This window comes from Protopterus annectens, chromosome 5.part0 (assembly GCF_019279795.1).
Source record: "Protopterus annectens isolate FY-2018-M chromosome 5.part0, PAN1.0, whole genome shotgun sequence".
NCBI classification, from domain to species: Eukaryota; Metazoa; Chordata; order Ceratodontiformes; family Protopteridae; genus Protopterus; species Protopterus annectens.
The window spans coordinates 853,594,323-853,607,138 of record NC_056735.1 but is presented as its reverse complement, the minus strand read 5'-3'; positions in this window follow the sequence as shown (position 1 = coordinate 853,607,138).

The following is a 12,816-nucleotide window of genomic DNA, read 5'->3' as shown; positions in this document are numbered from 1 at the left end:
ACACTGGAGTAAGGGAACCCCTGTAGATGCCATGTTGGTGGCGGCGGCCACTAAAAGGGAATTAGCCCAGGAGAGTCTCTCGGTCCATCCTCCAGACAAGGAGTCTCGGTCGATGAATCGCTTTGGGAAGCGGGTTATTAGTTCTGCTACCTTCTCAGTGAGGTTACTGAACTACATGGCACATGTCATATGACTGCAGCGAGACCTTATCAAAGAGTACGCCGCGTCGCCCCCAAAGTCCATGTCGGCTGAGGACAAACAGTTGTACTCTTCCCGAATGGCCACTCTTAGGTCTATCTCAAACACCTCTATGCGGCTACTGTCCCACGCCATGGAAGGGGCCACTAGAGCTAGCAGAGCAGGCGTCATTATGAGGTGACAGGCCTGGCTCCACCACTGTGATTTTGCGAAACCCTTTAAGGCATCTTTCGCTAATGCCCCTTTCGATGGTTCTGCCCTCTTTTGCAAAACTGTACACGATACCTTGGTCCAGAGCAAGAAGGATGGGAAGACGTTGTCTGCCATCGGAGTCCACTTCTCTGCTCCCTAGAGGTCCTTTTCCAAGAACCAAAAGGGACAGAAGAAGATGTGGTTCCGGACGTTGCAACAGCCCCGTTTCGCTCTGGACCCCCAGTCCTTCCACGGCAGAGGAGGACAGGGTGGACGCTGCCCTAGAGGCAGAGGGGGCTCGAAGAACTTTGAGTCCAGAGAACTGTTCTCTGACCGGCCCACACAAAAGCCCTGAAGGGTTACCCAACTGCTCCACTCTGGAGGCAGTCAGGGGGCACTTCTCGAGTTACCTAGCAGCTTGGGAGTCCATCACGACCAACCGCTGGGTGCTTCGCATCATATCCAGAGGTTACCAGATCCCATTCTCCCACTTCCCTCACAATCCCAGACACCTCCCCGACATCCCACCTGAGCAGAGGGAGGCCGCAGCTGCGGAAATCCAGCGACTGCTAGAAAAAAGAGCCATCCGGCACATCCCCCCAGACCAGTAAGGATCAGGCTTTTACTCCAGGTTCTTCTTGATGCCAAAAAAGACGGGGGACTTCAGACCAATCCTCAACCTATCCCTCTTGAACCTGTCAGTAACCAAGGAAAAGTTCTGGATGGTCACGCTTCAATCCATTCTCCCCTCCTGCGGGAGAATGACTGGATGTGCTCTATAGACCACAAAGATGCGTACTACCACGTTCTGATGGACAGATGATCCAGGAGGTTTCTCCGCTTCCGGCTAGGAGCCCGCCATTACCAATTCAGGGCCCTTTCCTTTGGTCTCACTACAGCCCCCAGGGTGTTCACCAAAGTTCTGTCGGCGATAGCGGCCCACCAGCGACTGCAGGGCATTCAGGTTTTCCCATACGTGGACGACTGGCTCCTGACCGCCCCCCCACAAGGCATCTACTCTGCGCAGCCAGAAACTCCTTTCTTCACCTAGCGACCCGGCTGGGGATCACTATCAACATAGAGAAATCTTCTCTTTCTCCAACTCAAACCATAGATTTCATCAGAGCCAGGTTGGACACAAACAGGCGACTAGCCCTCTTAACTCCAGACAGAGTATGGACTTTAAGACTCCATGTGTGGGCCATTCTCCTACCACAGGCACCCCCAGCAGAATTGGTCCTGAGGGCTTTGGGCTCGATGGCGGCCACCAGCAACCTATTGCCGATGGCGCGTCTGAACATGAGAGTCCTGCAATGGACTCTCCAAGTTCAATGGTCTTTTCTGCAATTCCCCCTGTACCACCCTATTCCCCTCAGAAGGGTTTGCAGGAAGGCCCTCTTATGGTGGCTCCAATCTCCGGACCTCCAGAAGGGGCGCCCCTTTCCTATGTCCCTCCCCTAACCACGGTGACCACGGACGCCTCTCGCCTTGGGTGGGGGGGCATTGTGCGGGCAGAACAGTCCAAGGCACGTGGAACAACACGGAGACCTCTCTGCATATCAATGTTCTAGAGATGAGGGCGGTGCTTTTGGCATTGCAAGCACTACAGAACCTTCTTCCTGTAGGAACGATTGCAATCCAGACGGACAACATGGCAGTGGTCTGGTACATCAACAAACAGGGAGGAACCAGGTCTTATCCCCTTTGTCGAGAGGCCATGAGAGTGTGGGAATGGGCGATTTCCACCATCCACTTTCTCATAGTGATGCACATTCCGGGGCGGTCCAACATTTTAGCAGACAAGTTGAGTCGCACCATCCTCTTGCCGTACGAGTGGTCTCTGAACCCAGAAGTAGCGAAGCAGATATTCTCCACTTAGGGTCAACCTTGTTGCAATCTTTTCGCCTCTCTTTCAAATGCGAAATGCAACCACTACTTCACTCTAATTCCCCCACCTGGGGAATCCCCACGAAACACTCTTGTGTATGCTTGGCCCCCCGGTCTCCTTTATGCTTATCCTCCTCTTCCGCTGATGTTGAAGTTTCTACAAAAAGCCAGTCGGTTGCAGAACAAGATAATCCTCATTGCCCCATTCTGGCCTCGCCAGGCTTGGTTCCTGTATCTTTGGTCTCACCTAGTGAATCCTCCCTGGATTCTGGATCCCATTCTGGATCTCATAATCCATCCACTGGATCTTCCGACCCCGAACCTGGACATCCTCAAGCTCACGGCTTGGTTGATCCAGTTCCAAGATTAGCTAGGACTTCCGGTATCTCTTCCCAGGTCAAAGCTATTCTGGTGGCGGCGCATAAACCATCCACCAGAAAGGTCTATGGTAGCAAATGGAAACATTTTTCTATTTGGGTGGAGCACAGAGATCTAGATCCGTTCACAGCTCCATTGCCTGCGGTGTTAGATTTCCTATCAGGTCTCTTCGATCAGGGCGCCAGCTCCTCTACAGTCAAGGTTCAATTGGCGGCTATCTCTCACTATCACGTAGGAAGCGACCTTGGACCATTGATCTCCTCTAAGTTATGCAAGGCCTTTCTCAAGGGTACCTTCTTACTCAGACCCCCGGTGAAGGAAGTAGTCCCTCCTTGGGACTTAACTTTGGTATTGCAGGCACTTACAGCCCCTCCCTTTGAATCTGCAGCTTCAGTAGATCTAAAATTTTTATCATGGAAAACTGCCTTTCTTGTAGCTATCACCTCAGCTTGAAGGGTTTCCGAAATTCAAGCCCTTTGTGCAAAACCACCTTATTTGTCCTTCCACAAAGACAGAGTCTACCTCAGGACCAATCCCTCCTTTCTTCCAAAAATTGCATCCGAATCGAATATTAATCAGTCCATTAACCTACCAGTTTTTTTTCCCAACTACCAGAACAAAGGGGAACATAAGTTACATTTGTTGGATCTGCACAGACAACTGCGCTTTTATTTATACAGGACAGCTGGTCATCAGTTGTTCATTTCCTTTGCCAAATTTAAGTTAGAAAAGGCTGTTTCTAAAGTCACACTATCCAGATGGATTTCTCAGTGTATTCTGTTGTCATATGAAAGTACTGGTCGGCTCGCACCTCTAGGAGTCCATGCCCACTCTACCCGGTCTGTCTCTACCTCGGTGGCCTTTCGTTCTAGACTCTTGTTGGATGATATCTGCTCAACAGCAACATGGGCTTAGTCTCATACCTTCATTAATCACTACAAGCTGGGTATTGTCTCCAGAGAGAGAGAGAGCATCCTTTGTCTCTGCAGTGCTCCGGAACATCCTTCCTTGAGGACCACCCGAGATTTAGGTAGCTGGGGACTCTGTCCCGTAGGTTGATGCACAAATTAAGTTAACTACTTCAGATTAAGAAGTTATGTACTCACCATAACGTTCCATCTGAGTAGGTAAACTTCATTTGTCAGCAACCGACCCCCCCCTCCATCCCCCTGACCTTTGGGTGTTCGAGATGTTGCCTTCCTTATGGCAAGGGTATGTAGTTAGTTTGCAGGTGATTGTTTGTATGCTTATCTAGCTGTGGGCAAACTCGATCTAAGGTCAGGTAGGGTTTGCAGGGGATTATGGGTAGGGGAAGGAGCTTGGAGCTCGGATCTGTGCTGTTGGAAACTGCTGGCTCGGATCCGATATGGATCCGAAGACCCATAGGTTGCTGACAAATGAAGTTTACCTACTCAGATGGAACGTTATGGTGAGTACATAACTTCTTATTTCACATAGATTGCATGCAGTGACCTCCAGAAAGCTGGATAAGTTGCACCCTGTCTTCAGAATTGTCTCAGTACTCATTGTTGGGAAAAGACATGTCACTTTTATTTAGTAACCAACCAATCAGTTGCAAGCCATTGTCTTGTCTTCTCATACTGCCTAACTCTTCCATCCTGTGCTAGTGGAGAAAGACTTTACAAAAAATGAGACATATTTCCACTGTTGAGACAATATAATTTGAACTCATCCGTGAGTTATTTTTCAAGTTATGTGGACTCTGTGTAGAAGCCAAGCCTGAGTCCTCAATAAGAAATTAATTATTAGCTAATCAGCTGGATAGGGGGGAAAAAAAAGGTTGCAAGGAATGCATTTTTCTAAGCAAGATCACCGCTTAAAAAAAGTTAAAAACACTCTGTGAGAAGTAAGTTCACCATCTGAGATGCCATTTTTTTTGCTCTTACTGAATCTTTTTTGTAGAAAACTGGCACACTAAGCTGTGCAGATACATGGACAGCCTTGATTGCATTAGAATTACCTGTCTGAAAACTTATTAATGTGAGCAGCCAATTCATTCATATAGGTATACATTTCTTGTGACACATTTCCTGAAAACTTTTAAGAAATTTAGCACATATTCATATAAATGGGAAAATTTATATTCTTTATTAGCAAGGTTCTTAAAAAATGATGTAGAATACAGATATATTGCAGTATGTTAAGGCAGATTTAGTGTTACACTGCATTTGTTTTATTGCAGAAGATGACAGTAACACTGACTTGTCTGCCCTTTTAAGTTCCTTAGTAATATACCTCTCACCACCTGTTTACATCTGTCCATTTCCATCTGGAAAGCTTATCAAGATGCCCTCTCTAGCATCCATTTAAGTAGTCCATGACCTTATCTGTGAAAAGGTACTTTCATAGATGCAGGGATTTGTTAATCCATACACTCTGCTGCTGTCAGTACTCCCTTCTTCATCCTGTGTACCTCCTGTTTAGAATGACCCCTTCAGTGCCCCCTGACATGATATACAGCAATGCCATCATGTCCCTTCTGCCTCTTCTGATCTGATATGCGATGATGTCTAGTTCCCCTAGCCTTTGGTTATATTTAAATTCATAGTCATTGTCATAATTCAGTCAACTTTCCTAATCTTTCTGTTAGCCTTCCTTTGAATTCCTCTCTAAATCCTTTCCCCATTATGACCTTCAGAATTGCTCATGGTCCTTAAGGTGTGATCTGCTAAGGCACTGTTAAATGGAGGCATTAACTCTGCTTCTGGACTCTGTACCTCTAAGGATAAACTCCAGCCCCTGTACCATTAGCAAAGAAGCTGGACTTGTTTTCTTATCCCTTGGATATATCTGAGACAGAAACACACTGAAGATCACTGGACCCAGAATGGGCCCTTGTGTTACTCCACTGCTCATTTAGCTACCTCCTGATATTGTCCCTCTTACTACAACCCTTTGTGTTCTACCATTCAACCATACAGCTATCCAGGTCCTCAGACATGATCATACCCCCAAACGCTGCAGTTTTGCTATCAGCCTCCTATGTTTAACACAGTCAAATATATTTCTGAAGTCCGGGTACACTGTGTCTACCAGTACCACCTTGTCAAGTTCTCCTGTAACATGTTCATAAAACTGGATCTAATGTTGTCCTTATCATTCTTCCTCACTGATAGGTTAGGGATCTGACACTCGGGTATGACTTGGAGGCATTCTTACAGACTTGGATCTGAATCTGGAGCTTTTACCTCTACCCATAATGGTGTACACCAGCTCCTACTCCTCAGATCTCATTTGACACCATTGTGACAGGACATGGTTCTACAGAATCTCGAGCTGTAGAGAAAGTTGTAGGTGATTATTTTATTTTATTTTTTTGCTTAATACTTACTGTAATTTAAAAAATAGATACTTATTCATCTGATGTTGTTAATCTTCACCTAGTCCTTGATGGTGGGTTCGGTTCGAACCCTCGGAACCGACTCAACTGTTATTTTCCAGCTCACGTTCTCCAAACTCTCGAGCCAGGCTGTACCCATAATGCTCCTCAGAGAGATTATCTCAGATCTCGTTTGTTGCTTTGCAGACCAGATGTGCTTTTCCTTATCTCTCAAACCTTGGAAATTATTGTAAGTTAATAACTTTTTTTCTTCATAAATTTCCTTGTACCTTTGTCTTTACTACTAATTCTACCCACTCTTCCTCTTGTTGTATATTTTTTCTATAACTTTATAACCCTATTACCATACAGTATATCTTTCTCTTACTGTAGTTACTACTCTTACTTCTATACCTTTAAGGTATTCTGATTACCACCGTTGGTAATTTTTTCCTTCTTCATTTTTTCCTTTTATTAAAAAAAAAAAAATCTAATCTAAAATCATTTTTTACTTTGGATAATGGGAGATCAAAAACATTCTCCTTCTAAACCTAAGGGAACTTCAGGATTCAAGAGATGCAAGAAATGCGAGGGTAAAATGCCCAATTCTGACAGGCACACTTTATGTGTTTATTGTTTAGGAAAAATTAATTTACAGGAGAATTGTGCAATTTGTATCGGTTTCTTTTTTCGCACTTTAATGGAGAGAAAGAGCAAGTTGGTATTGAAAAGCCTTTTGAAATCTTCTTTTGACGAGGCCATTTCTGGTTCTAAGGAGAAAACTGGGGAAGCGGGAACTTCTCCCCACAGTTCTAAGAAGAGAACATCCTCGGTTCCCAGTTCCTCTGAACTGACCAAAAATATACCAAAAATTTCCTCAGCACCAAAAAGTTCTTTGGCTCAAGGAGATGTGACACAGCCTACTAAACCACATTCGGAACAGATGGATGTATTGGTATCGGCTCCAATAGAGCCCTCAGTTCCGAAAACAACAAAACTATCAACACCTCCATGAACCACTTATTCACCATCTGTAAACCCCTTCAGAGACACCCCTTTTGTGGAAGTCAGACGATCCAGGTCTACTTCCACCTTATCGGTGAGGTCTAGTAAGAGCCTATCTGAACAGGGCATCATGAGATTAGTGGATCAGCTCCTTGTGGCAAGAGGACTACCCTCTGTTCTGAGCCAGTCCGGCGTCGAGACTGTACATTGTATGAATGTTACCTACACTTCTCCAACTCTACCAGAGCCTTTGGAGTCCTCAGTTCTGACAATTCCAGCTCCGATTGAGTCAGTTCCGATAGGATGCCCATCTTCTGTTCCGACAACCGCCTTGAGTATTTCCGAGTCTTTGGCACTGGAGGACTCCCAGAGTCTGGACTCACTGGTCGGTTCCAAGATGCATGGTACCCTTTCAGTTCCATCTGAGCTGTCCATGCCTCTTAGAACGTCAGCCCTTGTAGTTCAGACCCAGGCTCCAGGTACAAGGACAGTCTCCTTGGTGTGGGGTGTGACCCCCAGTTCCGAAGCAGTCTTTTTCAGTTCCGGGCTCCCACCCCTCTACAGGGGACCTGCTTTCCATATTATGGAGAAAGCTTTATCCTTCGGGGATTCCCAGTCTTTCCCTTCCATGTCGGGACAGATTTCTTCCCCTTCCTCCCAGCTAGAGCTACCACTAACCTCATCCCCCTGCAGAGGGTACATAAATCCCAGGTGACACCCACTTTGGTGCTCACCTCTTCAGAAACTTCCCCAGAACATCCCCTCGAGGAAGTCCCTGTGAAGAGGAAGTGCAAGAGGAAGCACCTCGATTCCCCGGAAAAGTCTTACACTGAAGATACTGATTCGATGAAGGGGAAGGCTCCCCTAGGTCACCCCCTGAAGATGTTTCCTTCGGGGACATCCTTGAAATACTTAAACAGAGGAGTGGCCGGTCGTCCACTAAGCCTTCCTCAGAGGAGTCAATATATCTGGAGGCTTTTCCCACCCAACCCTCCACTTCTTGGATTTCTTCTCCCGCTAATGATCTCATCAACTGATTGCTCAGCGGCGTGGAAGATACCTAACGCCATAGAGCCTATTCTGAAGAGGCCAGACCATATTTTATCTGCACCTAAAGAGGAACCACATTGGTCAAAATGAATCCCTGTTGACGCCATGGTGGTAGCAGCAGCCACCAAGAGAGAACTCGCAGAAGAGAGTCATACTATCCATCCTACTAATAAGGAGTATAGGACGTTGAATAGATTTGGGAAGCGTGTTTATGCTTCAACAACCTTTGCTCTGAGGTCCTTGAATTATATGGCACACTTTACCAGATTACAAAGAGATTTTATTAAAGAGCTTTGAAATACTCTGTTAGGAGCAATAGCTGAGGAGATTCGAGATAAGGTTCCCTCCCAGCTTGCGTCCCTAAAATCTATTTTTAATTCATCCATGAAGCTCATAGCGCATGCAGCTGAAGGGATGTCCAGAGCAGCGGGTTCAGGTATAGACATCAGAAGGCACTCCTGGATGTGCTTCTGCGACTTTGCGGAGCCATTTAGAGTGTCATTCGTCAATCCCCACTTTGAAGGATCCAGCCTTTTTGGGCCAAAAATTAAACTCTAACCAGAAGTGAGCAGGATGGTAAGACCCTATCTGCTGTGGGCATACATTTCTCTACCCCTCAGAGACCCTACTCAGGGAATCAGAGGAGTGGGAGACTATGATTTAAGAAATCCAAAGGGCCTTTTTATGACTCACTAGGCAAAGATTTCTCCCGGGACAGGGGGAAACAATGGAAGATGCCACCCTAGAGGCAAGAATGGACCGCAGAATCAGGGGTCCAGAGAATGTTTCTCTGGTTCTTCCTATCAGCATCCCTGAAAGGATGCCCGATTGCCCTCCTCTGGAGACAGTCGGGGAACAATTCTCTCTGCACCTACCAGCCTGGCAATTAAGTGACAAATGGGTGCACGGAATAATATCCAGAGTTTACCAGATCCCATTGTTTACAACCCCCACACCACAGTAAAAACTCCCAGATGTTCCACCCAATCAAAGGGAGGCAGCAGTCTTAGAAATCAAAAACTGCTCAAAAAAATAATCCTTCAAGAAGTCCCACCAGACCAAGCAGGATTTGGAATTTACTCAAGATTCTTTTTAGTGCCAAAGAAAAACAGGAACTGGAGACACATTTTGGATCTCAGCTGACTCAACAAATTGGTCCACCAAACCAAGATCCGGATGGTCTTGGTTCAAGCCATACTTCCTTTCTTGGAAAAAGGCAACTGGATGTGCTCTGTAGACTTCAAGGATGCTTATTACCACATAAAAATGGACAAAAGCTCCAGAAGGTGTCTATGCTTCTGGCTAGGATCCAGTCACTATCAGTTCAGAGCAGTACCCTTTGGACTCACCACAGCCCCCAGGGTGTTTATCAAAAGCATGGCAGTGGTTGCAGCTCACCTCAGACTGCAAGGTTTTCGAGTCTCTCCATACCTCGATGACTGGCTCCTCACTGCTACCACCAGGCATCACTTAGAACAGGCAAGAGACTACACCATGTCTCTTTGCACATCCCTAGGCATTTCAATAAATCTCGAGAAGTCCAATTTTCAACCTACAGAACAACTAGATTTCATAGGAGCACATCTAAACACTGTCTCAGGAATAGCTTCCTTTCCACCAGAGAGACTACTAAGCATCAGGTCTCTAGTCAGACAGATCCTCCAAAGCGACATAGTCCCAGCAAGACTGATACGTCAAACCTTAGGTTCGATGGCTGCCTCAATTGCTCTGGTTCCTCTGGCAAGGTTTCATATGCGAATACTACAGTGGTTACTAGCAATGCAATGGCCTTTAATTCACCAACCAGTGTCTTTCCAAATCTTGATCACCAGTCATTGCAAACAAGACCTCAAATGCTGGCTTCGCTCTGATCAGATTCTCCTGGGATGACCATTAATTCTTCCTCAACACCAAGCCATAGTGACCACAGATGCTTCCCAGATAGGGTGGGGGGGGGGCATTATTTGGGGAAGACAGTTCAAGGTACATGGTCCCAACTAGAGGCCTGTTCTAGAGATGAGGGCAGTGCTGTTAGTGTTGCAAGCATTCCAGGATACCCTTCCTCTAGAGACAGTTCCAGTTCAGACAGATGATATGCCAGTAGTCTGGTACATCAGCAAACGAGGAACCAAATTGTACCCACTATGTTGAGAGGCACTCAGAATTTGACAATGAGCGATTTTTTCAAACCGCTTTCTGATAGCAATGCACATTCCGGGAAGTTCCAATGTGATAGCGGACAAATTGAGCAGGACTATTGTCATGCCTCATGAGTGGTCTCTGAACCCTGTAATGGTGGAAAGGATCTTCCGTTGAGTGGGCCAACCTTGCTGCAACCTATTTGTTTCTCCCGTGAACAACAAATGCAGAAGTTACTTTGCCTTAATCTCCCCACCAGGGGGAATCTTCTAGGTACGCTCTTCTCCACAGTTGGCCTCTCAGTCTATTGTATGCCTTTCTCCCTGTTCCTCTCATTTCACAATTCCTGAAGAAAGCCAAAAAGATGAAGAATACTATAATCCTCATTGCCCCATTCTGGCCTCGATAAGTTTGGTTTCCCTTCCTTTGGCCTCATCTGTTACAGAAACCATGGAATCTGGACTGGGTTCCGGATCTGCTAACTCACCCAGAGGGCATGGTTCACCCAAATGTACAGCACCTCAAGTTGACTGTGTGGCTTCTCCAGTTCCCATGATTGCCAGGCATCTCTGTCTTTCATTGCCCGATGCAATGCATTATTGCACATCAAAAGCCTACGACTAGGACACTTTACCTGTGCAAATGGAAAAGATTTACCATATGGGCTTTGGATAAAGGACTTGATCCATTTACTGCCCCAAATGAGCACATCCTGGACTTCTTAAATACCCTTTTTCAATCTGATTCCTCTGCATCCACTATAAAGGTTCACCTAGCAGCAATCTCATATTTTCATACTGGTTACAACTCATCAATAATGTCTCATAAACTTTCCAAAGCATTCTTGAAAGGTTTGTTCTTACTGAAACCCCATTTAAAGAACCAGTCCCTCCATGGGATTTGACTACAGTTCTCCAAGCATTAACACAAACCCCCTTTTAACAGGCATCCTCTTGTCATTTGAAATTTTTGTCTTGGAAGACTTTATTTCTAGTGGCCATCACCTCTGCAATTCTGAGTTACAGGCTTTATCATGCAGATCACCCTATCTAATCTTCCACAAAGACATAGTCCAACTAAGAACAAATCCCTCCTTTCTTCCAAAAGTAGTTTCTGAATCCAGTATCAGTCAGACCTTACAGCTGCCAACCTTTTTCCCTAATTTTTACAATAAAGTAGAATACGCTGTTCATTTACTGGATGTACTCAGACAATTACGTTTTTATATCCACAAAACAAAGGAGTTCCGAAAAATCTGACCAGTTATTTGTAGCTTTCTTTTCCTTACGAATGGGTTGTGCAGTTACCAAAGTTACCTTAGCTAAATGGTTGAGAGACTGCATCACCTTCATTTATCAATCACAAGGATTTCAACTTTCCAAAACAATTAAAGCCCACTATACAAGGGCTATTGCCACGTCAGTTTTTCATGCAAGAGCATCACTAGATGACATTTGTGCAGCAGCCACATGATCTTCTCACCATACCTTTATCATGCATTACAAATTAGACCAGGTCTCAAGGGGCTGAGCATCCTTTGGTTCTGTGGTGCTTCGGAATATTCTTCCATGAGACCTCCCAAGGCAAACAAGTAGATGGGAATTCTTTCCCACCATCAAGGATTAGATGAAGATTAACAACATCAGATAAAGAAGTTATGTCTTACCATAACGTTCCATCTGTGTTCATCTTCACCAATCCTTGACATACCCACCCACCTTTCCCCCATCCTAAATCTGTTAGTAGACCTCTACAATTCTGATCAAGTTTCTCATCAAGAACTCATAGATGGCCTCCTCCCATCTGTATGCATAGATATATATATATATATATATATATATATATATATATATATATATGTATACAATATAATATATATATATATATATATATATATAATATAATATATATATATATATATATATATATATATATATATATAAAATATAATATATATATATATATATATATATATATAAATCCTGATTTCCTGGCTGTATTCTGCCATCTGGCAAACTCGATCTGAGGTAGTCTCTGTGAGGAGCATTATGGGTAAAGCCTGGCTCGAGAGTTTGGAGAGTGCGAGCTGGAAAATAATGTCCAAGTCAGTTCCGAGGGTTCAGAACTGAACCCACCATCAAGGATTGGAGAAGATGAACAACACAGATGGACATTATGTTAAGACATAACTTATTTTTTCCACTTCCTCCCTGTAAATCTTTCTACTTGTTTGCAGGCATCAGGGTTGATTTTTTCGCCTTCAACTCCATGCTGTGTTTTTTTTTTTGCCCATTGACACTTTTTTTCTATTTAGTTAAAGCTTTCTACAGTACTTTTATAGTGATTTTTTTTCTTTGTTATTCTTTGAGCTTTGGGTTTAGTGTGTGTGTGTGTGTGTGTGTGTGTGTGTGTGTGTGTGTGTGTGTGTGTGTGTGTGTGTGTGTGTGTGTGTGTGTGTGACTGGTTCACCAGTTAGAGTGGCCACTCTTTCTATTTCAGTAGAATTTCATAAAAATCTACTAGATTCAAGAGATGCACTTTTTGTGGGCATAAAATCCCAAATTCACATGTCCACAAGTACATTTACTGCGTGGGTCCAGAACGCCTTACGTCCCAGTGCAAAATTT